The sequence below is a fragment of the Stegostoma tigrinum genome, chromosome 4, assembly GCF_030684315.1.
Source record: "Stegostoma tigrinum isolate sSteTig4 chromosome 4, sSteTig4.hap1, whole genome shotgun sequence".
NCBI classification, from domain to species: Eukaryota; Metazoa; Chordata; class Chondrichthyes; order Orectolobiformes; family Stegostomatidae; genus Stegostoma; species Stegostoma tigrinum.
In genome coordinates this window covers 55,300,720-55,327,409 of record NC_081357.1, presented here as the reverse complement: position 1 = coordinate 55,327,409, position 26,690 = coordinate 55,300,720, and the positions used below count along the sequence as shown (strand labels likewise).

Here is a 26,690-nt window from a genome sequence, read left to right as displayed (position 1 = left end):
CTCTGAGCTTCGATGAGATTCCCCCTCATCCTTCTGAACTCTATCGAGTACAGAAACAAAGTTCACAACCACTCCTCATGTGACAAGCGCTTCATCCCCAGGATCATTCTTGTAAACTTCTTCTGGGTCTCATCCAATGCTAGTGCATCCCTCCTTTAGATAGAGGCCCAAAACTGCTCATTAAATTCCAAATGTTGTCTGATCAGAGCCTTATACAACCTCACCAGTACATTCCTGCTCTTGTATGAATGTTAACATTGCATTTTCCTCCCTAATTGCCAACTGAACCTGCATGTTAACCTTAAGAGTATCCTGAATAAGGATTCCATACTCCCTTTGTTTCAGACTTCCAAAGCCTTTACCATTCAGAAAATAGTCTACGCCTCAGCTCTTCCTACCAAAGTGCATAACCTCACATTATCCCACGTTGTATTGCTTCTGTCACTTCTTTACCCACTGTCTCAGCAAGTCCAAGTCCTGCTGCTTATCTCCCTACCTACTGAACACTACCTGTCTCTCCACTCTAACTTTGTATGATCTGCAAACTTAGCAATAATGCCCTCAGTTCCTTCATCCAGATTATTAACTCACAAACATGTCCTCAGTAGCTTTTTTTGGTGCAATGATATTTCGTACATTAATAAAGCATTAAGATTTGCACAGATTTCGTGCAAATCAGTGGTCCCATGATCTCTGGAGTCTTCAATCTATAATTGGCAATGACAGGTTTTAAGCTAATGGATCTGAGGTGAGGCATGATCATTTGCCAATTTGATTTTGGAATAAATTTCACTGATTGCCAGAAAAAAGACATGAAAATTTGTTTTTTTTTAAAGTAACGTGGTTGAAGCTTTAATATTGCAAGCTGTGAAACCACCAAGGGGAACTGCAATTGTGAATTAGCATGGGAGGATGGGTGCATGATCCTGGGTAAATTCCAGTTGTTTAAAATGACTGGAGAAGACATTACATACATAAACTTAGGATTACTGCTGACAAAGGCTTATGAATGAATACAGTATTGCACCAGGAATGTAAGATAGGAAACAGTAAAGCCTTCCAAGAAGGATAAAAATCTGGGGTGCGAAATGATATGATCCCAGCTGATGATCCCCTTTGAGCAAGTCAGATCCCAATTGAAATAAGTTTTCTTTTTCTGTGCATTTACTTGGAGGTCAGTCACTGAACATATTCACAAGAGGATGGCAATGAATACTTAGCAGAACAACATCAAAATTCATTACACAAAAGAAAAACACCAACTATTTGAGTGGTTTCATTATAAGCAACAGAAGGAAAGATTCATTCCTTTTACCCCCAGCAATAACCGTGCAGGCACTCAGGCCTCAGTGAAGGGTCATCTTCTCTCCAAGTTAAAGCTTTGTGTTCAGCTACCATGGATATGATAGATTTCTTTTTCAGCAAACTTCTGTGAATGCACCGGTGCTATTTCCCTCAATTAATGTCACTTCCTGTTATCTTTCAATAAGCTTCCAATGCAGCTCACTATTACGACTGAATATGGGTTCCATAAATTCATGCTTTCCACAATCTTGTAGGATGTCTTCACCCCTAACAGCTCCATAGCCTTCTGCTTCTTAAGATATCTTCTGAAGAACTCTGGATTTCTTTGCAGCATACAAACTCAATTTCTTTCCCCATTCACTTACTCTTGAGTTTCCACTTGTGACCTGTATCATCTTGCTACTACATGTAAACATTTAAGCTGAGGGCAAGAGTTGGTCAATTTTCCCCTCAAACCTGCTCCACCAGTCAAATAAGATCATGAATTATCTTATTACCCTACATTTACCCACTCTAATAAACTTTCACTCTTTTGCTCATCAACAATCTAACCATCCCTGCCTTAAATAAAAGTTAAACGTTACTTCCACTTCCCAACCCAAGGAAATCTAAACAGATAAATAGAAAGCGGGACATAACAGCAGCGCTTCACCAGAGGCTCACTGATGATGTTACCTGGAATGGTGACGAAACGTCTGAAAACGAACCTTCCAGCTCAGCGAGCAAACTTACATCCAGTGCCACTTCCCTTGATAGAGTTCAAAAGTCTCTCAGTCCTCAAGAGAAAAATATACTCCTCACCAGAGTTAAATGGGCAACCCCTTAATTTTAAAAGTAACCTCTAGCTCTAAATTCTCTCATATGAGAAGTCATCCTTTCCATTTGTACCTGTTAAAACCCTTCTGGATCTTTTATTTCAATCATGTCGCCTCTTAATTTTTTAAGGTCCAGTGGCTACAAGTCTAATCTGTCCAACCTTTCCTCAAAAGAATACCTGCCATTCCAGGTATTTGTCTCATAAATCTTGAACTGATTCCAATGCATTTACATTCTCCCTGAAGACAGGGGGCAATGCTGTATCAAATGTAGTCTCACTAGAGCTCTTGCCACTTTTGTACTCAATTCCCTTTGCAAATAAATTATAGCATTGTTTGCGTCCCTAATTACTTGCTGTACCTGCATTCCTGACTTTTGCAATTCAGGCACTAGGACACCCAGATTTTTCTGTTATTGTATGGAGAGAATATATTGTTAGAAAGTAAGCTCCAGAGGTCATAGATTTAAGGTAACTAGCAAAAAACCTGGAGGTGGCATGAGGATCCTCTTTTGTTTATGCAGCAATTTTGTTGAGATTTTGAGTCTACTGCATGGAAAGACAGTGGAAGCACATTCACTGGCTACTGTTAAATTTGGAAAAATAGTCGAAGGAAAATAATTATAAGGCTTTGCAGAAAGAGCAGTGAGAAAGATTAGATAGCTTTCCAGAAACTCATTACAGACTGAATGGACTGAATGCCCTCCTTCTGTTCTGGATCATTCTAGGATTCTAAGGTGTCCTCAGAAATGCCATCTATTAGGACTTTTCTCCTCTGTAACTAAATTAATTATTCACTTGTTTATGTCATACATCGTCTGTCTCCAGTGGCAGATGTCAGTTATGTGTTTTTATTAGGAATATTAGCATTACAACTTTAAATGTGTTGCACTTATCTTCTGTGGAACTTTGGTAGAGAACAGGAAGAAGAAGTCCAGATTGTGCTCTGGACCATGACCAAGCAATCGCTAATAGAAACTGCATGTAGTTATCGGATGAGGATTATAATCAGGCTGACAAATCTACACCCTGAATTTTGATAATTTGTTACATTTGATGTCCTGACTTATAGATAGAGAACAACTACTTAACAGAGGTACTGAAGAGCTGGGAGCAATCATAAAACTGCACACCATGATAAATCAACTATTTCACACGAGGAGGGGAGTGAGGAAAGGGAGGAAAACTGAAGGAAAATGGTCCCAAGTTGACAATGAGAAAATGCCAAGAGAATGAGATAAATGTTGTAATTATATCTCAAGGTATGTATGACGTTCAAAAACTGGTTAAATTTCACCCTGGCAGCACTGAGTGTTTAACGTGGAGTAACTTCAAGATGTGACTTGTGAAAAAATACAAGTAGTATCAAGCATTTGGGGCTGATTTACTGTGGATTGTTGGCCAAAGACAACAGTAATCTGTTTGCAAGGAACTGTATTTCGAAATTATAATGACTCACACAAGAGGAGTTTTATTTGTACCATGCATGTCTTACAGAACTCTACATTCTGCTGTAGCACTCTCACGCTGACTCACTAGGTCTGAAATAAACAAAAACCTTTCGAATTTTACATTCTATAATGAAAGAAAATGCAGAAATTATGATAATGAACACTTCCTTTGAGTTTCTATCACACACTTTTTAGAAATAACATAATAACTGCAACATTGGAAATACCTCCCAAATATCCCTCTGCAGATCCAAGTATATTTATTGTTCCTGTCTTTTAGAAAGCAAACCCCAGCGCCACACTTTGGGAAGAATGAACAATTTTTGCAGAGATCAACTGCACAAGTTGACCATTTTCAAATTGGTGCTTTTCTTGACAGTCAGATCGATAGCACATTTCCAGCGGGCTGAAGACACTTAAATATTTTTAATTCATCTTCCCAGATGTCCACAGAAACCCACCCCTTCACAAGCAGTTGGGGGTCATTCCTGCAATAACAATGATGAGGACTATCAGTCACAGTTCTATCTCAAGAAATCTAATCAAAGCACAAGTCTAATTCAGTACTCGGGTAATACTGGTCACAATACAAATATTTTTGAATGAACCTGTACAGAGATGTTCGAACACACCTCTAGAGTAGTTAGGACTTGAACTTAAGTCTCCTGGTTCAGAAGCAGGCACACTGCAACTTCGTCACAAGAGCGCTACACTGAGCAGAACTTTCCTGGAAGAATCGCCTCCATGTGACAGCTCATTAAAGGTCTTTATCATTTTCCTGTGGCATTCCAAGTGATTACACAAGCTGACCAAAAGGGGTTGTTTAGTGAGGTGGAAATAAAAACATGAGCATAGAATTTTACTCATAATGAAGTTTAGAGTACTGGGATTGCTGAAAAAGCATTATTAAAATCCACAACAAAAGTAAAGTTGATAGTTAGGATATCCTTTGCAAGCTGCAGTAATTTAGCAAACATGGTCAATCAATCTGAACAGCATTGCAAAGATGACAGGTAAAGAGAATGTGACAAACTGGAGATGACTGGAATATGGAAACATGTTTGCAGAATGTTAAAGTTTTTAAAAATAGTAAAATAATTTAGAAATTTAGTACACTAACAGTGACTGAAAATAAAATGCAGTAGATAGATTTAAATATTAAATATCTGCATAACACTTCAAAAGGTACTTAATTGCATTATGAGACAGCCTGAGATCATGATAAAACAATATTTGTGAATGCTAGCCAGTTTTTGCTTCTTGACTGAAATGTACCGACAAAGTGTTGGGACATATTTAAGGTAGCTTGTTAACATTTTCTTATATTCAAATGGTAAAAATTTAATCAAGAAAGTACATTTTAAAGAGTGTCTTAAAGGAGAAAAGCAATGGAGAGAGATAGAGAGGTCAAGAGCTGGAGAAATGGTATTCCAGGCCTTGGGGTCTAGGCAATGAGAGGCATCAATAGTGATTAAAAGCACAGGATGCTAAATTAGAGGCGATCCAATATCTGGGAGGGCGTCAGACTGGAGGAGATTACAGAAAGAGAGGGACGAGACAATGTAAGTATTTGAATATAAGCAGTAGAATTAAAATTAAGCCTATGCTTGACTGAGAGCCACTGTAGATTCACAAACTGGGTGAAGAGGGCATAGTACGAGTTAAGAAGGGGCAGCAGACTTTTGGGTGACCTCAAATTCACAGAGGGTAGAATAAGGGACAACATCTCAGAGTGCATTGGAACAGTCAAGTCGAGAGGCAACAAAAATATGAATGAGGTTTTTCAACGTCAGATGTGCTGTGGCATAGGTGAAGTCAAGCGATGTTCAGATCATGATGGCGCAATTATGAGATCAGAAGCCCATGTTCAATCAGATAATAATAATGGAATTGTTATAAATATTTCAAACATTTATTTCAGACATTTATCAGAACTTTTATACAGTGTGACACTTTATGTGCTGTAATTCACTTACGCATTAGAAAAATTTGAATATAAGAATCTAAAAGTTAGGGTAATTGGAAATGTGTTTTGTGAACCATAGATTTTCTGAGATCCATAATTTACCTGGGGGACAGCAACTTCATCTGGGGGCTGTCCCCTGAAAAAAAGCCATTTTATTTCATGACTAAAACCCCCAGATACAACCCCAAAAGCTCGCAACCAGATCTGATGTCTGCATCTAAAAGAATGTAACAGTATTTGTATTCCAGGTACATAAAATAACTGTTCTAATGCAATTATTAAGAAGATACATTGATCTAATTAGAAAACGTACAGCTTCGCTTCATTTTTTGATATATTTAGTTTGAGGGGTTATGGAAAAATTGTGAAGGCTGAAGTGGGAATGTAAGATTCAAGATGGGTTTCAAACCTTCAAACCAAAACAGGCACATCTAACCACAAGTTTAGTCACACACCTACAACAGGCAAATCAGTAGCAGTGAGAAGCTACCACAAAAAGATTCAGCCTTGTAACGAGCTGGTGGATTACAGTATGTCACTATGTACGACAAAGGAAGTGGGTGCGACGCCCTTTCACTGTCCCTCCCCCACCACCTGTATGAATCTCACAGGAAGCAGACAGTCCCCACACACTTTCCAGCTGCATCATATGAGCCACGATATATCTACAAAATAGATATATATACATACATATATATATATATATATTTCAAACACAATAAAAATACCATCTTAGAAAATTTGCTTACAACCACTGACATATGTTCTCAAACTTTTCATCGACAAAATCTTGACACACTTGAAACTGCTGAACACAGCACAAAAATAATTTAAGTAAATAATAATTCAGACGTAGGTGTTAGATTTCAGACATGGGTCAACAGGGAATATTCATGCTGTCCCAAAATTTCCAAGAAAAATTTCACAGAAAAATTCTCCTTGGAGAACGGTTGATCATATCATAATCCGCCATTTGGCATCAGTTTTGGCCTTTCTGCAAGATACTAATTATTTATTTGAATTCTCAAACAGCTCTTCACAAAAACGAAACATGAAAACGGTACTACTGAATGCACATTTTCCAAACCTGCATATTTGAAAGTAAATGCCTCTTTTCAAATATATTACCACAGCACTGAAAATTATATGTTTGCAGGCTCACTGAAAGGCATAACATTACAGCACACAAAGATGACACAGCTCAATGCAACTTTGCAGATTCATATCCATTCAATTGTTCTTCAAAAGACATCTTTTTTGTGTTTTCTTCAAAATATTATAGTTTCCAAATTAATTCCATATTGTTATACTAGCATCAATGTCAAAAAAAATTTATATTTCAGTGCTTCACCTGGGTGTATAGTTGTGGATCATCGTAGTCATGTTAATACTGCATTAGTGTTATATAATCCAATTTTCTTGATCAGATATATGTTACACTTCTGTATGTTATCAGATGTATGTCAGTATCTTTAATATATTCTCCTTTTAAAATTATGGCTACAAAACAGCTAACTTACAAGTTACTATAAAACCTAAGAACCATTCATGTCAACCCCACCAACATGAGAAAAATTAGTTATCAATTCATTGTGATACACTTTGATAAGAAGAACTGGGAGGAAGCAACATTAACTACGCGACACAACTCTAAAGATGGTGAAGGAACAGAGACACCTTGGAGCGTACGTCCACCAATCTTGGATGATCGCGGAACAAGTTCATCTGACCTTTAAAAAACATGGAGATCCTTGCCTTTAATAGTAGAGTTCAAAAGCAAGGAAGTTATAATGTTAAAATACTAGTTAAGATTCAATTGTATTCGGTTCCGTATGTTAAATTTTAGGCTGCGTGCCAGGTCATTAAAAAAAGGGTGCAGGAGAAATTTACAGGAATGCGATCAATGATACAAAAAAACTTTGCTATGTGGAGAGGTAACAGAAGTTATAGCCACTCTCCATTAAAGCAGAGAAGAACAACAGGAAATTTGATTAAGAGGGTCAAAATATAAATGGCATTGATAGGACAAATAAGGGGAAAAAGTTGTTCCAGATAGCTAAAGGTTCAGTAGCCGGAGGATAGTCAAAGATTTTTTTTCAAGTACGTGGAAAGCTGTTGTATTCTAGGATCCTATAAAAATGTGTCAGTTTGTGAAATTACACTTTCTTCCCCCAAAATATTTACATAACATTACTTTATTGGGTTAAGAGTAAAAGACACAAACGTGGAGGAGTCCTGTTATTGAACAACGTAGAAGTACAAGGCATGATCATGAATTGTATATCAGTACATATTGTTGTATTATCAGGAAAGGAAGTTAATCATTTAAACTGATGCATTGTTTGAGCATAATGAAAAGTTCAATAATACAAAATATCCTGACTAACATCAATGAGATTAACCACTGCCATTGCGTGATTTGGTGTTTCAAAATTATTGTTAAATTAATGAGCGTCGTGATAATATTTCCTAGGATAATTTAAAAGTAAATTGTAAGCATCCAAACTCTGAAATAAAAGTTAAACAATGTGGGGAAAATGTAATGAACTTGAAATAAAGGTAATTTATTGCATAAAAGAACGGTAAATTCTGTTGGGAGGCCATTGACCTGTCTCTCTTTTTCTTCAAAAATGCTGTCCAAACTGCGAAGTATTTCCAGCATTTTCTGTTTGTAATAAAGGTTAATTAATATTTTGAGCAGAGAGCTTACATCAGAATGCATCATCTGGGAAATATATATTGAAGGAACAGTTAAACCTGACAGTATGAATCAGCTGTAATCAGAGAGAATAGGAACTGTAGATGCTGGAGAATCTAAGATAACAAAGTGTGGGGCTGGATGAACACAGCAGGCCAATGTGCTCCTAAGATGCTACTTGGCCTGCTGTGTTCATCCACCCCACACTTTGTTGTCTAGTATGAATCAGCTGAATGAGTATCAATCATTACCCCATCTTATCACTTCACCATACAGGTTAAGTCTGGGCTCCAATGTTTAAATGAGATTGTGCTGCAAAATAAAATTGGTTGCATGTGAAAAAAAAGGTTGATCTTCCAATTTTGCAATTATTTTAAAGAAAGTTACAACTGGTACATAATTCATGCTGCTGTCACAGATTGTGGAAGAGGGGCATTTTGATTTCCAATCTGCTTCCATGAACAAAATAGTATAACCTAGGTGTTCCATTTATCGTTGGGAGAATTACAGTAGGAGCTTGATAATGATTCCAAAAATAATATCCTGGACTCAAAGTAAGTGTACTTGAGTTAATTAGCACTACTATCATGCAGAGTTGAGAACTGATCAACAGTGCCAGTTGATTAACTTTAATTAGTCATATTTTAAGAGTGCAGTAATCTGTTTCAAACAAACAGATGTTGCAGACATGCAATAAGTATGCTGCAATTCCATATAAACAAATTTACTACAATTCAAATCGTTTGCACAGCAGATTAGAAATCAGTTACTTAAAACTCAAATACAAGGCCAAATTTGTATAGGAGATTCATGTCACAGAGAATTTGACGGTGGCTTAGAAATTCACAGACTGAACAACAAATACTGCCAAAAATGATGGGATGAAAATCTGAGAATAACACGGCACAGAGCTGGATGAACACAGCAGCCGAGCAGCATCAGAGGAGCAGGAAGTCTGACGTTTCAGGCCTAGACCCTGCTTTTTTGTCTGAAGAAGGGTCTAGGCCCGAAACGTCAGGCTTCCTGCTCTCTGATACTGCTTGGCCTGTTGTGTGCATCCAGCTCTACACCTTGTTATCTCAGATTCTCCAGCATTTGCAGTTCCTACCATCTCTGGGAAGAAACTCTCCCAGACTCATTGAAATGTTGTTCCTTGTGGAAATGAGCAACAGCATAAAAATACCTGAACTTCCTCACTAATTAAGAATATTAGATTTAAATATAAAAATGCCATCTTGATATAGGCAGCCTTCTGGAACTAAGGTGAATTAATGGGTGGTGCAGAAAAAAAATGAGCTTTATTCTGCATACGGGTTGTGTTATACCTGCCCTGAAAGTAATCGATGGGAACACAACATGGGAAGTGTTTGATTCAACAGCTAGGATTTGCATTCATATAACAAAGTAATAATAGAAGAACGTGAACAGAAAGGCATAGCAAAGATTGCAGAATGTGGATACACAGAACAGGACCAGGACCAGGACCCCTGAAAGCTTGACTACCTTGAAAAGGAAAGGGAATACACAGTAAGCAGGCAGAAGAGTTTGCATAAACTGGTATGTGGAACTGGGAGATGCTACAGAGCTGTGGTGGAATGAAACTGCCAGAAATTATAAATAAGGGTGATTTGATGCACTCATTAGCAACAGGAAGAGGAATAGGCTATTTGGCTCTTTGACTCTGGCACACTATTCAATGCAATCTTTTACTTATGGAGAGCCATGAAAGTCTATAACCCATTCTTAATGCATGATAGAACGTGGGGGGTGAAGCTTCTTTACTTTTTGTCAAAACATTTGGAAAAGGTAATATTGCAAAACTCTTCCAAATAAAATTTACCCTCTACTGTCATAATATATGAACAATAAACCCTGCACTTTTGTCTCACATCAATTGCTGTAAAAATAATTAAAAGAGGTCACCCACCATAAAACTCCTGTTTAGCTGTTCAATCTATATACTTCATTACAGAAACAACAGGTATTCTGCAAAACAAATCAGTTCTCAGAAATGAAGAAAATTAAAGTCAAGCAGTACTTGGTATTCAAAGTTTGAATGGATTAAAAAAATCTATTTGAGACTCGTGATTTTATTCTAAAAACGTTTAACTATTTTAGGGAAGAAAATTACGGAATTGCAAGTTTTTGTTTTCTTTTCCAGGTATATTAATGACTTTTAGGGTTGTTCAATTTATGGCCAATCTTAATCATCATCATAACTGTATTATAAGTCTAGACAGAAACCAAATCAATGAACTGTGAAACCTTGTTTAAAATTTGAAAGCACAACAAGAAAACTACATGTGTTTTATCATAATGTCTAGCAGGAGACAGGAATGGCAACTGATTCCAGGTATAGATGATGGCCTACGATGCATCTGCTGGTGGGCTGATTGTAACACGGACCTTCTTTCCATAGCATTGACAGACTGGTTGGCTTGTTGTATCAGCTGCATGCAGCCAGGCCACTCAGCAACTCCAGTAAAAGTTTTGGACAACATTTAAGGCACCTGTGAAAGACAAACTGCATTGGCCAATGAAACAAACTAGTGGAAATTATCATTATTGTATTCTCGTACATGGTGCTAAGAGGCTTTTATAAGTTAACTACTGTGAAACACAGCGATGGTTAACTACATTAATTTCCAACTGGTTATGCAAAAAAACAGGAATTGTGCAACAAAAGTACTCAGATTTCCAAAATAACCTCCATCTCTGAAGCATAAAGTCAATAAATTACTCTTCTGACATAATATAATGCATATAATAACCCTTTCCTAACCATTATTATTGACATTTGCAATTACATCTTTTTGAGGCAATGCTAACAGGACTATGGTTAGTGCTAAACTTAAAGCAACCATCCACTGAGAATTCAGGGGACCATCAACTGACTTCAGAATTTCAAAAGTCTTCTCATTTTAAACAGGTTCACTTTGTGCTGTGTCTTTGAAGGCAAACAGGTCTTCTTTAATGCAAGATAACAAAGTGTGGGGCTGGATGAACACAGCAGGCTAAGCAGCATTTTAAGAGCACAAAACTGACGTTTCAGGCCTAGACCCTTCATCAGAAAAATTCTGAAAATCAGAAAAAAAACCTTTTCTGATGAAGGATCTAGGCCTGAAATGTCAGCTTTTGTGCTCCTAAGATGCTGCTTGGCCTGCTGTGTTCATCCAGCCCCACACTTTGTTATCTTGGATTCTCCAGCATCTGCAGTTCCCATTATCTCTTCTTTAACCCACTTACCTATGCTGGATTAAAGCCTTTTGACTTTAAACTCTCACCCTGTTGTGCCTGGAGGATTACACATTGAACATTCAAATGTGTAATATGCATGTTCTCTCCAGTCATTAAACTTTAAACCATCAGAAAATTGCACTCAAAAGCAGGTACATTAACTGCAAGTGGGCAAGGCTGTCATGGAGTACGAATTTTGAGTATATACCCTCATATACATACATTAAAAATGCAAAGCTGCCTTCAACAATGCTGCCCTAGTCACCTGTGGCACCATCGCATACCACATGAGAAACATAGCAATCTTGTCTGTTAACAACATAACACAAAAACTAGCTGCCCAATATCATTTTGCTACTGACGACCTTTTCCAACCACGCTATAATGCATGTTTCGTTAACACAAATTGGCTGGAACACAATTGACTAACTAGTGGACGTTGTTTGAATAATGCAAAATTTCTACTGTACAGAATAGTGATTTCCCTATAACACGAGGTCGCAAAAGAACCCAACTATTGTGTTATAGGAGAAATACTTGTAATTGAAGTTCAGTAAGATTACTGTGTTGCAACCATTAATTACATACTTAAAAAATCATACGCTACATATAACCAAATTTCCATTTTATGCACAACAATGCAAAGTTGGAAGACTAGGCTGTGGATTCCAGAAATCTAGTTTCTTGAGAAATGATATCAGAGAAATCCAGTGTTTAGCCATGTCTTCACTTCTTATAACACGGTCATACACAATATTCCATATGTTTGCATAAAGGATTAACTAAAAGACTTTCACTACAGTCCATAGGGTTAGGAAAGATTTCCTACAATGAGCTATTTTCAATTATTACTTGTGAATTAGTATCAGTCACCAAATATAGTGTTTCTCAACAACAGTTATTACAAATACCTAACTGGTATACTCAACCACTTCTTGGAGAGCCGAACAACATTTATAGATTTTCGTTCCTTCTATAACTGACTGAAATATTGTCTCTTATGAGTGGGCATCAACCTATATTTCAGCCAGACACCTATTCTTCATGTGAAAGCTTAGATGGTGAGTTTCAGCAAGCTATTTGAATGCAGACATCATCATCGGCAAGCTCATTACTGTCTTCATCAGATTTCCAAACATTAAGGACAATGAATAGATAAAATAACATAGTTGTAAAGGAGAAAGGTACTGGGAACATTTTCAGGAAGGATCAGATGACAAAAAAGGAGGGGGCCATGGGCAGGTGGCAGCGATGGTGGAAACTTCTATCACTGTACAAGAGTGTAAGCATAACATGAACATTAAGCTAAAAGACAGAGCTATAAAAGAAGAAGGGAAACTATGTGACAAAACTGTACATGCAGGACAGAAACATAAGATCATACAAGACATTTTCTGAAAAACAAAATCTGTAAAACAGAAATCAGCCAGAAATACAGAATTGTTACAGCGCAGAAGGCGGCTATTCAACCCTTTGTATTCCACACTTGCTCTCTGAATGAGCAATTCACTAAACGTCATTCTCCCACATCCTCCCTGTAACCCAGAACATTCTTCCATTTCTAATAACACACCCATTCCCTTTTGAATTGAATCTACATCCAACAATCTCTCAGGCAGTGCATTCCAGACTTTAAACACTCACTGCATGAAAAAAAGCTTTCCTCATGTGGCTTCTGCTTCTCTTACTAATTATTTAAAAGGAATTACTGTGAGGTTCTATGGTTCAATGTCATAGAACATTGTTATTTGTGGTGTTAATGCCCGAATATTTCTGTTTGTATGCCAGAAATGGAGGGTGAAAAATGTTTGCCTCTCCATTTATTTCTTATTAACAAATAATAAGGATCATTCCAGGACTCCTGATTAACTGCAACTATGCATTTGGATCTGAACTGAAGTTTCACCTTCATGTTTGTCTGATTTACAGTATTAATTCATGAACCAGCACAGCCCCTAAAATTAACTACATTTTACCATCCTGAAAAGGATTGCAACAGAAAACGTAAATCAACAGAAGCAAAACTTGAAACTGTCGATTGAATTTATTGATCCCAACTATAAATGCGTAATAATTTATAGAAACATGTATTTAGATGTAAGAGACAAGTGAATTTTTATGATATCCTGATCTCTCAGTTTCTAAGTTCCATGTCTGCGTGGGTCTCCTCCAGGTGCTCTGGTCTCCTCCCACAGTCAAAAGACGTGCAGGCTAGGTAGATTGGCTGTGCTAAATTGCACAAAGTATTCAGGGGAGTGTCGATTAGGTGAGTTCTTGGGGTACGGGTCTAGGTGGGGTGCTCTGACGGTTGGTGTGGACTCATTGGGCCAAAGGGCCTGTTTCCACACTGTAATAATTCAATGATTTTAAGTGCAATCACAAAAACTTATCATCAATGAAAATAAACAATTTTGAATAGCCTTGCCTTTAAGAAGAAACTCAGCAAAGCAATCTAAAGTCAATGAGACGTAATAGATTAGCCACCTTGAAAGAGATACATTGTTAATCCAATCCTCTACAATATTAAATTATAAACAGGTGTTAATTACCCAAAGCTGCCTCATACAGAGGCTTCACTTCCTCAAAAAACATTTGCAGTTTCACCAGCAAAACCAAATGCCCACTTTAATGAAGATAATATCCTGATCACAATACTTCATCAAAGCTGATAACTAATATATCAACATATTCAGCATATAGAAGGTTGCCAGAAAAAAATGTGTAAGCTAATAATCAGGCAATGTGGGTCAAAACAGCATCTGCAACCTTGGAGAATCGCAGATATAACAGTCCATCTTTATTCATGACCAATGAGGGTTAAGGATTGAGAAATAAACAGAAATATAGCAAACAAAGCCATTGTGTGAACTAGAGTCACACCTACAGAAACAGAAATGAAGGGAAAGAAAGACCAGACTACAACACAGAACAAAAAAAGTAAGGGAAAGTAAGAAAAATTGTTCACAGTTTAAAAATTTCTAAAACTAATTTACTGCACGTTGGAAAGGGACTTTACAAATTTAATTGTCGAAGAAATACAGACCACAATCTGACCATATTCCTTCAAACTTATTTGGGTATGAATGGTTGCCAATGCAAAATTCACGTTAACTAGCATGGCTAACTGCCTTATAAAAGGCAGGTTATGGCTGACAAGTATAATAGGATCTTTTGAAAAAAATAACAGGAGAGTATCAATGGGAAAGAAGTGGATGATGTGCCTATGCAATTTCAATAAGTTAAAGAATCTTTTGATAAAATTAAGGACACGGTATTAGAGGAAATCTGTTAGTATGAAGATGGTATCAGTCAAAAGGTAGAAAACAGAGAGTAGTGCTTAATGGATAGCTTTTGGGCTGAAGGAACATGAACAGGATTCTGCTGGACCTATTACTGCTTTGAGCATGAAATGAGAATTTCCACACAGGTAGCATGACTAATAATTAAGACAACTTCATCCACGTAAGTCATAGGTTAGTGGATTGTGAAGATAGATCTAGGTGAACTGTAATGTAAAGGATTGTGAAGTGAATCAGTTGGAGTGGGGGAAGTTGTGAGAAGAAGAATGAATGAAGAAAAGAAATGAGTGGAAGCTCCTTGGCAGTTAGATACACAAGTGTTTAAAAACACATGGTGTTTGGTGAAGGGGTACTGGCATATGAGGAGCCTGGATTTTAAAAGTAGGGGCATAGATACAACAATAAAATCCTGAAGTGATACATATACAACTCATTGGTTAGACCACATTTATAAACTGTGTCCAGTTGATAACAGACCAGAAATCAGCTACTAATCAATCCTTGGATGGCTATTTAGCGCCCTTACCAAAAATTAAGTTCATCACAAAATACATGAGGAGTGAGAAGTGTTTAAAACAAGGAAGTACAGGGAACAACAAACTTAATGGAAAGAAAAACACAAAGTAAAAACTATTCAGACTGATAAAGACAGCAGCATGAAATATTGGGCAAAATATTCAACTGCAGTCAACCATCTCACAAGTGGTAATGGATTGAATCAGCTGCCCGTTTTAAATCCCTCAGAATTTTTCTTCATGTGAAGTCAATGGAAACAAAAATCAAGTAGGGTGCACCACGGGTAACCAATCTGCAACATTCATTTAAATCCCATCAAAACTAAAATTTCCACCCACTCTCTTGCACTATTTCAATCTGAAACAGAGATCAAAACAGAATAATCAGATTTTAAAAAACACTGGAAAAATAGACAAAAGAATTATGAGACATGCAGGTAATTTTATTGGGCCTGAAGGGATTTTTGCAAATTTTAAGTTATGCTATAAAGTATCAGTTAATAATCACAGAATGCTTTGAAAGTTTAGTAAATGAGTACAAAATAACAGAAAATATATTATAAACAGTAATAGCAGATATATTACATAGTAAGAAAAGATTCAAGAAAATAAAGGCAGAATAGATTTGCCAGAATACACAAACTAAAAATAGTCTGAAATATTGAAGTGTACATCTTTTCATTAAAGTAATGAATTCTCAGAACATTGCTGGAACCTTATAACTGTTTCTCCTAGAAATACCCTTCTTTCTTTGAACAAAATTGTGTTTGATCCACCAAATCACCACTTCCTTCGCTGGAGCATTTCATTTCCTTATGTCACTGATGCACCTGGAGGTATGAATCTAGATATAAGGCATGCTACAAAATCCAAATTATTGCATGATACATATTCAAACATCACAGTTTTTTTCTTATGTGCCAACTCAATTCACTTCAATTATCAGTAGCCAGAAAGTTTAAATAAGTCTTTTGATTCTTTGAGTAGCAACTTCACCACTATGAGTCAAGGCATCATGGGTTGAAGATACACATCAGGGCTTGAACATGAGGACTAGGTTCACACCAAGGCAGAACAAAGGTGTTGAGTTTTTAAGTGGTAATAATTTTAATAATAATAGTAATAATTACTAGTAATAATCCATTGACTATAAATACCTTTATTTTCTTGAATCTTTTCTTACTATGTAATATATCTACTATTACGGTTCGTAATGTATTTTCTATTATTTTGTACTCATTTACTAAACTTTCAAAGCATACTGTGATTATTAACTGATACTTTATAGCATAACTTAAAATTTGCATAAATCCCTTCAGGCCCAATAAAATTACCTGCATGTCTCATAAAAACTCAAACTTAAAAACTTTTCTTATCTTTCAAATGAGTCACTAAACATCCACAGTCAGCTCTTGAACTGAGCATCAAAGAGTCAATAGTACTATTTGAAGAATACCAGGGCTATGCAACATTTCTCCTTCACACTACCAAAAGAAGATTATCCAGTTATTTGTTCATTTGCTGTATTAGATATCTTGCTTCATGCAACCTGTTTACCATAGCTGCCCAGACAACAACTGCAACTATAATTTAAAAATTAAATGAAATGGTTCAAGAGTCTGTAGGGATATAAATAATGCTACATAAATGCAATCAGATTATTTTTATATCCTTAAATTTTGGTAAATAAGTACAAATTAAAATCAGAGATATAAAAATAGTTCAAAAGTCATTCTTTTCTTATCATAAGGATGGATGGGAATTGCAAATTGTTAACTAACTTAATTTAAAGTGAACAATGACAGTTTTTCTGAAGAGGTTATATTGGACTCAATATGTAAGCTATCTTTCTCTCTCCACAGACTCGCCTAATTTCTCAAGCACCTTTTCTTATTTCAAGTCTGCAGTATCCACAGTTTTTTGCTGTTTTTGATTCAATCTGCAGCATGTGAACAAAAAATATCACATGGCTTTGGAATTGTTGTCATGAAAAGAAGGATATGACTAATCTGTAATTATAGAATGCTATTTTTTATTTTTATATTAAAAATCAAAACATATTACTTTTGATTTCAAAAATTCATTGTTTTTAAAAGGTCAAAAATCACATGACACCAGGTTATAGTCCAACAGATTTATTATAAAAGATCAAAGGGGTCACAAACCCAAGATGACGGTTTGCTCAACACATCCAGATCAGTTCTATGACCCTTTGATCCTTTGCTTTTAAATTCTGTATCTGTTGCCATCTCTCTCACTGACATATTAAGAAGGAGCAAGACTCCAAAAGATTGTGTCTTCAAATAAACCTGTTGGATTATAACCTGATGTCGTGTGATTTTTGATGTTGTCGACCCCAGTCCAACACCAGCATCTACACATAATTTTTATAAATATCAATTTACCAAAATAGGGGCACAAACTTTAAGCGAAATGCAATGGAGTTGCTGATTTATATCCATGTGGCTAAGAAAAATTTGGTCTTAGAAAGGTTGAGATGGAAATAAATTTAATGAAAATTGACTGCTTTAGTTCTAAAAATTTTGAAATTCAGCAGAAAACAAACATGAAGTAAAATAACTATTTGATTGTTCTGTTTACCTTATTCAAAAATTGAATGTGATATTCAACTTTAAGCATGTTGCTTGTTTGTATGAAGTCATTTTGAATACCATAAATTAGATGCAGTGAGTAGAGAATCTACAACTTCCTCAGCTTACATACACTTTTATGTCTGTTAGTTCATTGATAATTATTTGAAACAATTGAAAAAAGTCTTTGTTTGTGCTCCTATAAGCACCTGTTAATGATATATTCCGCTGAGTTACAATAATGCTTCAGGCCACAGAAGTAATGTATCTACCTCTGGTCAGAGACTTAGGTTCAAGTCCTGCCTGCTCCAGAGGCATATAATAATATCTCTGAAAAGGCTGATTAAAAAGTATATAAGAAGAATGCTTGAATACTTAGATGGTGCAGTGATAGCATCTCCAACTCTAATCCAAATGACCCAGGTTCAAGTCCCATCTTCATGTTCCTTTCATAAGTATACAACTGCGCCTCTGAACAATACGTAACAAGAACACTGCTAAATGGTCTTTACACATTTTTCCTCAAGTGTATTTACATGTTGCTTGTGCTTCTGCCAGCACTAAGTTAAAGATCACATTTAATGTGAAGTCTGTTAAATTACACTTTTTTTTGCTAAGTTTGAGAGTGCCTCATTTAATAAAATAGAAGAATTAGGGTGAAAGTTTTGTTTCTGTGCTTCCAATGCACATTAGACATAACCATCACAAAAACTTGACTGTAAACCTTATTTGAGCATGTAAAACTTCATAATATGCCCTCCTGATGTGATCTGGAGCACACAATTGATTTTTTATGCTATAATACTATGGACTTAAAAGATGTAAGACTTCTTAAGTCTAGATGGATTGCTTGCTGCAGTAACTTAAAACAAATGCAGGAGTCAATGAGTAGTCAAAGCTGTACCCTGGTTTTGTTTGGTAAAGATTAATTTGGGATGCATAGTGGATTATGTTCTCAAAGACAGTAAAATAAACCATAAAGCACTTATGTTTGCTTTTCATCTTTAATGGAACTAGAAGATGTGAAATTTGTAAATTATGCAAATTCTAAGCATAACTTCCTACATTTATACATATGAGTTACTGAACTCTTTTGGTTTGTCTGAACCACTGTACCAAGCTGTTGAGAAAACTTGGAATCAACCATTTGAAAAAAATTCAACCATGGCTGGTAGAATTTGTTGAGTATCAACACTTCATAAAAAGTATTAACAGAGAAGTATCACAAGTATGTGAGGCAATGAACTGTAAGCAAGACTTTTAATAGGGAGGTAATGTAATAATGCTTTACAAATTTGTTTCAAAAAAAACAAATTGCTAGTTTCAAAAACCACATGCCAACAAGTCAAGTGCCAACGTACAACTGCCTGAATAGCACACGACACCAGATAATTAGCCTAATAAATTCCTTAAGATGGCTTTGCAAGTCAATCAGATCATATTGACAAACACTGTCTGTTTATTCCAAGACTGAAACAGTATATTCCAAGGATTACATGTTAGTACACCTTCATCTTAACTCTAATGTTCAAGTTCATAGATCAAATGGTACCTATGTGTCTGTCTTTGAGGGAAAAAGTCTCTCACCTCTGCAAACTAACTGAAAGACTTAATATTTGGCTTGTTTATCATGGAGATCAAACACTATTTAGAAAGAATTTGCCTTGAGAGATTAAATAAACACAATGTAAAGGCCACAATAGAATGTAGAAGGTACTTTTGTTTTTTAAAGTATTTTAACATCATAAAATGTACTTGCAATTCTAAAAGCATGATCTCCTGTCTTCATCTGCTTTGCCAGTCAAAGGCCCTTTACTTGTCCATTTCTGCCTTGCTAGTCAAAGACCCCTTTATTCCTCCATTTCAAACACTTAAGCTAATAAAATATTCATTCAAAAAAAAGTACATACAATTTTTAATTCTCAGTATTTTTACCCCACATAACTTACAGCAATACTCAGTAAATTAATCCATAATTCATGTCGACTCTAACCCAATCCATGATGATTAACAAAACTATATCACAAGGTACTTCAGAAGCAAAAGGTGATTAACAAGTAGTTAAAAGCAGTACTAAGTATTTGAATGAATAGATTAGCTCAGAGAATGACATTGAAGGTGGCGAAAAACAGCAGAGTAGAAGACGGTGCATAGCTAAAACTGCTGAAAGCTCTGCCACCGCAAACAAAATTGAAAAGAGAATAAGGACATAGTCAGAATTCAAGCACTGAATTGAAAGGATAAAAATACTAGTATTTATGCACAGTCTTTTAAGACCTCAGGACATTCCAAAATACTTTATAGCCAAATAAAGTACCTTGGATTGTAGTGACTACTGTGTAATGCAGGAAATAAGGAAGCCAACTTAATACAACATACAATATATCTCAAACATCAGTTCTGCAGTAATAAAGCTAAATACCGCATATGATGGAGATGCAAAATAAAAATGTGCTGTAAACACTTAGCCTGGTATGGGATAATGTGTGAAGAAAAACTCATGTTTTATTTCAAATTGTTCTGAGTTCTGAAGAGTCATATTCACTTGAAACATTTTTCCTCCACTGATGTTGCCAGGGCTGCTGAATATTTCTAACACTGTTTGACTTTGTAGGTTTTAGTAATGTTGGGTGAAGGATAAATATTAGCCAGGATACTAGAGAAATGTCCCTTAACTCTTCAAGATAATGCCATTAGATCCAGTGCACCCAGCGAGGGAGGTGTGCAGGGCCTTAGTTTAACACTTCATCCCAAAGATAGCGCCTGCGTCAGTCTAACATTGTCTCTATACTGTATTGGAGTGGTAGTCCTCCCAGTGGGTCATAATTTTGCCAACTTTGACTAATTACGCCATTATTTGGCCATGATTTGCATTATATAGGTGGTTGGTTAAACCTTCTTTTCTAACTTCGTGTTTTGTTATGCTCATTCACTTTCTTGCATTTCACCCAGCTGGTGTGAATTATAGCTGTGAACAGTGAGTCACTATGGAAGATATATAACAGCATGTTTACGTTGGATGCTGAATAAGTCTTTTGAGGCTTCAGTGGATCAGCAGGTACTATTTCCAAAAAAAACCGATGACTTTCATACGTATTGAAAACATTTAAGATGTTTAACTAATCTTATTTATGTAATATATACTGTTTGAAAGAAAAACAGAAAGACAGTGCCACTCTCATTTTAATGAAACCAGCCTGCGAAATCAGGCTGCCCCACGAAGTGTGGAACGCGCAATTCACAAAGATTAGATCTGGTCGGCAAGAGCTTTTAGGTGCTGTAATATTTTCCGACCTTTCACCATCAAGTGCTGGGGATGCAACCAAGCGTTTCATCACAATGTTATCAGTAACAACAATGCTGATGAGTCACCAGTTGGTTACTGAGTGGCGGAAACCAGTGATCAGCTCTGACCTCCCTCGGTTTTGTACAGTCACGGTTGATGAATTGATTGCGCGGGTGGCAGGCACATGGGCTCCCGCTGCCCTTCGATCACGGGTGATGGGGGATGGAAGGGGTGGGGATGGCGATCGCCAGCTCGCTCTTTCCAAACGCTCAACTCCGGCAACAATGACCGCAACACTGCCTTCCATCCGTTGACCCAGCCCTCCAATCAGCACAGCGACCCGCGCCGCGCGGGCCTTATTGGTTCTACTGAGCCATCAGAGGCCAGTGGTCGCTGCTGAGTGGCAATGGCGGCCTGTCAATCAAAGCGGCCAGCGACCGGCGAGTGGGTTGCGACGATTCAATGGGTGTTTGAGATAAGGGGAGGAGGAGGAGGGGCAGGCGTCACGTTTTGGTCTGTGCGCAGGTGAGTCAGCAGCAAGGCAGGACTCCTGAAAGTGCTGACGCGCGGTCACCGCACGCACAGACAGAGACAGACAAACTGCGGGAGCAACTCAACACAGCGTACAAATAACTGATTTACACACAACTCGACTGGCAAGCAGCAAACCGCTCGCTCTTTATCACAGCTTTGAGTGATTACTTTTGAAACCACACATTAGTAAAGACACTTAGTTGTGCAAAAGGCGATTAACTCCAGCCTTGTGCACATCTATCTGACCATTTTCAAAACAATTATTTACGTGCAGGGCTCTTCAAGTGTCTATGTTCCAAGACAATGTGTGTGTAATATTTTATAGGTAATACACAAGACAGATAATTGCCATCGGTCCATCGCTATGCATGGCTCCGAGGAATCCAATAAAACACAAATCGTGAACTTAGTCCACAAAACAAATCTTTGTAGAAAAGAAAAACGACCTTTTGGGATGTTGTGTATTTTATGTGAAACAATCAGCCGTTCGTATTACAATTAGAAGCATGCATGCTTAGATTTCAAGTTTTAAAAATATAGCTTTCCAGAAGTGTACCTGACACATTGCCACATTTTGAAATAATAGATAAGCAAGAAGGAGTTTCAGTTTCGATCTACATAAGGTATTCTTAGCTCGTTATTCAATGTACCTTTGGGCACATTTTTAAATTTTTTGCAGTTTAAGGTCTATTCCGGTGGAGTGGGTAGATGGAGAATAACATTGTCCAGGATTGCCAAACATTGACAGTTGCAGAAGGATTTATTTTACAAAACGCCGCCATTCTTAAAACAAAACAGAAACCGCTATATATACACACAAGTGAAGTCGATGTCTGCAGGAAAAAGACAGGTTTATCGTTGGGCCCGAATATCAGAAACGTCATCCCTAACAATCTCAATGTTTCTTATTCACACATTAGCTTACCTGTGGATATGATCTGCTGCCCCTTTAATGTTGCCAAATTTCTTCATTTTTGTTTAGAATGCTGTTAGATTTAAAACATTAACTGGGCAGTTATTTTATATTAAATATCCACTTCTGGTCATTCCAGAACTAATCTTTTCTGGAGGTGTTTGTAATGTTAACATATAAATTAAAATGCAACCTTTCCATCTACTGCTTCTGTGCAAAGGTATATTGTTATAAAATGTTGGTAAAGCTAATGCAGTTACTGGAATCATATTTGGCACCTATATACTGGATGCTAGGGTTTATGATTTTTTTAAAAGCGAGATTCATGAATTAATGGTAAGCATTCTTAGTTGAACCAGAAAATCAATATGCAGCATAGTTTGTTCCAGTTGCCTCATTCTGAACATATCCGCCAAAAAACAGGGAAATGTGATGAGCAAATTGCTGTTAATCTTAAGATTTAGATCACATAACCGAGCAATTCCATTCAGTGGCATAGCCTTGCCCCTTCTACGTCCCATCTTGGCACAATAATAGCTATATAAATTCAGACATTACCTATTACAGTTGGCTTGACGCGGTGAATTCTGAAGTTTATTTTGGTATCTAAATATCTCAATTGTCTTGTATATTGCCTCGGTTTAAGTTTTAAGCAAAGTCAGATCTTTATTTCAGAGTTATCTTGGATAGGGGCTAGTTTGGAACATGGCCGTATCGGTCCTATTCTACAACACTGGGACCTCAGCCAAGACCATAGAGGACGCCAGACGCTTGGACTGTAAACAATCCAGACTCAAGATATTACCCAAAGTCATACTTACTCTTCCACTACCTCCTAATCACATAAAGGACACAAAAAACGCCCTTCTTTGCAGAGAATTTTTATTTATTTGGTGTCATACAGTTTCAAAATTGTATTCTCCAGCGTCATCTCAAATCTAGGTTGATAGCGGCAAGATGACAGCACCAGGTCATTTCAACATCGCTATTCTTGTCAATGTATGTCTTGCTCCACAAGGGCGCATAAACAAGAACATAGCGCGTTCTTTTGTCAGAATGGCGATATTTCATTCAACAACTACACTGACTACATGGAAAATTGTAGTAACCCCGTACATTAGAAGCTCTAATTATGATTGAAAGAGTCCTGGCAGGTCATTCCCGAAAAAAATATCTGGTTCTATATGTGTACATGTTAAGTCTTAGATTTTGCCATCGTCGCTGTTAAACAGCAAATGCAGGAAACAGCCACAATAGTTGTACAAGGTGCTGATGCTATTATGAGAATAAGCTCTAGCTCATGGAGCATATTAAAAATATGCATTTTTAAGATGGCTCAAGTTGCAACGAAAGTATGCAAGCAGCTAGCCAGAGCGCTCTGAAATGATCCCGGTCGCGCACTCAGCAATACATATATTTTCATTGACAAAATTGGACACCGCGTAATCTCTTTGAGCTATCATTTTCCAGATATGGTCACTCTCCTAATTCTACAAACTGAATCGACTTAGCAATCGAGATCTTTACTCAACGCCACTGTTGAGAGGAACAAATAAAATCAGTTACAGAGATAAACAATCCTTTTCGTGTAAACATGGTCATCATTGTATTAAGACTTCGAACACATTTGCTGTTTATATACACAAAGAATACATTGTCACAGACACTGCATTTCAGGCTTGTTTGTTGTATTATGCAGATACTGATTGTAAAGAACATGAAAACATTCTCGATATTATTCGCAACTGCACAAAGAAACTGCCAACATTTGTCTAGTTGTTGCCATTAACAAACATATTGAATGCATATTCAAATGCTTGCATGTTCACAACACGATGCTTTGAGGTGTGATTTTGCGACAAGCAAACCTCTGAAAGACGAAACATGAACAAGATCTGTGCAGAATGCCATTGTATTGGCAGAATCTGGAGCAAATGCCAAGGCGGTAGGCGTTTAATGCCTTTTTCTGCGGCCGTTTAGAGCTCGGTCAAGGCCTCGACTCGGACTGCGCTCCAATTTTGCTCAGCATGTCCGCATCGTGACAGCTCGAACCAACAAGCAGCAACCATGCTTGTCAGTACGGCTGGTTTGCCTCCTCTCTTTCTACAATAAATCACATCAGTACGGCCACTTGTATCACAGAGGTCACGAACATTCCCCTCTTACTCACAACCGTCCCTCCCAACCACATTTAAAAAATAAACACATTGCATTCTCCTTACCGGTTAACTTTCGACTATGTTCAAGCCAGCTCCAAGTTCAAAACAAATACCTCATGATCCTGTGCGCCAAGTGCTTTCCAAAACGAGCCTGGGCACCGGCGGGGAGAGCGGAGCTGAGGTGAATCAAGCGCGGCTGCTGGCTTGTTTTGAGTGTGTGTGCGCAGTGGGGAGAAAGAAAGAGCGAGCGGCGTGTTTTTGAGTTATATTTTCCAATAGGTTAGTTGCTTCTCTCTTTCTCCACAACGTGGACGTGAAGAGCTTGCAATCTTGAACTGTACACAGAGAGTGAGAGAGAGCACGAAGCAAGCCCCCCACCCTGCGCCGTGCAGCGCCGCCACTCCTCCTCCCTCTCTCACTCACTCTCACTTGGTTTCATTTCTTGTTGACATTCAGCTGCTGCTGACGCTCTATGTGTGTGTATGTGTATGAGAGAGAGTGACGCACGCGCCGCCGCTGCAAACCCCGGGAACGCTCCAGGGGAATGTCGAACATACGAATCATGCTCGCGATCCGTGCACGCGCGCGCACCCTGCCGCCAGCGCGCTCTCCCGCCCATTCTCATTCCCTTCCATCACCAATAAAACCCACGTCCGCGCCGCAGGCTCAACGTGCACGCTCCTCCATTCCGAAGATTTTGTGACCTGGTACGCATGCGTGCATTCCGCTCCGCTTCGTCGGGATTCCATCACTCGCTGTCCGACGGGCGCATGTGCGGTGGTTTCTGTTTCGTACTGGCGCACGCGCGTTCGTGTTGGCGGTGTGCTTTTTCGGGGGTGAGGGGGCTGGTGTGAGAAGCGGCTGCGCGCCGCGTCAGTGTACGCTTTACTTGTTCCTCGTGCTCGGTTCCCTTTGAGTGATTGACAGTCTCCTTCTCCCTTCACCGGCTACCCCCCCCTTTCCCAGCCCATCGCATTCATTCTGCTCAGGCATGCAGTCGGGTAGCGTGGAAGTGCCGCAACAACCTGCAAACAAAAATCTCCTAAGTGCTTTATTCCTGCTCCTTGCTATGTTCCATTCTGCTTGACATAAAGTGCTTACAAAAACATAATGCACTATGTGCTGTTAATCTATTGCTTCGTTTATTATTTGGAAACTATATACTTTAATGCATTCTTCATATCACCACTTGCGAATACAATCTGAACGCTTCACAGTCACATTGCTTTCAGTCGCACCTTGCGCGGCCAGCGAATAAACAATCGTTTGCGTATAATGGGTTAACAGTACTCACAAACCCCTTATACAGATTTGTCAATGAAATTTGGTATTAGTTTTAACTAATTCGTTGCGAAAAACCCGATTTGATCATAATAATTAGTGTGTAAGCAAATGATGGACTGCAAAATTCTGGCTGTGCGTCGAATGTGAAATTAGGTTTTCTAATAAAATTGTTTCGGCCGGTGAAACCAACAATTCGTTTGTGGTAAACGATTAAAGACATGTTTTTAACAAAGATATCGATTCATTTGTCATATTTCTACCAAAGCAGTGGAAGTGCTTGCTTTGAGTTTGTACCGGGTTTGAGCAGCAGTACAATAAAGCTCATCTTTTTTAAAGTCCATAAACTTCAATCTCGGGATCAGGGTATTGTAGAAATCCTAGAGTGGGCGCGTTTATTCTCCTCAGTGACCTTTACAGTGGAAAATGTTACAGTGTTCAGTGCGGGGTACGTTTGACATCAAGAAAACATTTTGTCATTCACGGTACCCACACGATGGTTTGTGTGTGGTTGCCTGGTAAACTATGTTTTGCATGTTATTTTAAAGAAACTGCCAAGACTCTAGCCACACAAAAATAACCAAATAAATTTAACTGCGAAGGGTCAAAAATTGGATTAATATTAGCCAGAAAATTACAAA

The 26,690-nt window shown here is 37.7% G+C and overlaps 1 protein-coding gene across 1 annotated transcript in view; it reads right to left on the bottom strand.

The window, feature by feature from the left end:
• bach2b (BTB and CNC homology 1, basic leucine zipper transcription factor 2b) overlaps positions 1–25,195 on the bottom strand; it is a 276,692-nt gene extending 251,497 nt beyond the window's left edge. The window contains exon 1 of the mRNA XM_048531765.2: positions 24,832–25,195. The gene's annotated coding sequence lies outside the window, so the exon portion shown is untranslated. The remainder of the gene's footprint in view (positions 1–24,831) is intronic.
• Between the last annotated feature and the right edge of the window lie 1,495 nt (positions 25,196–26,690).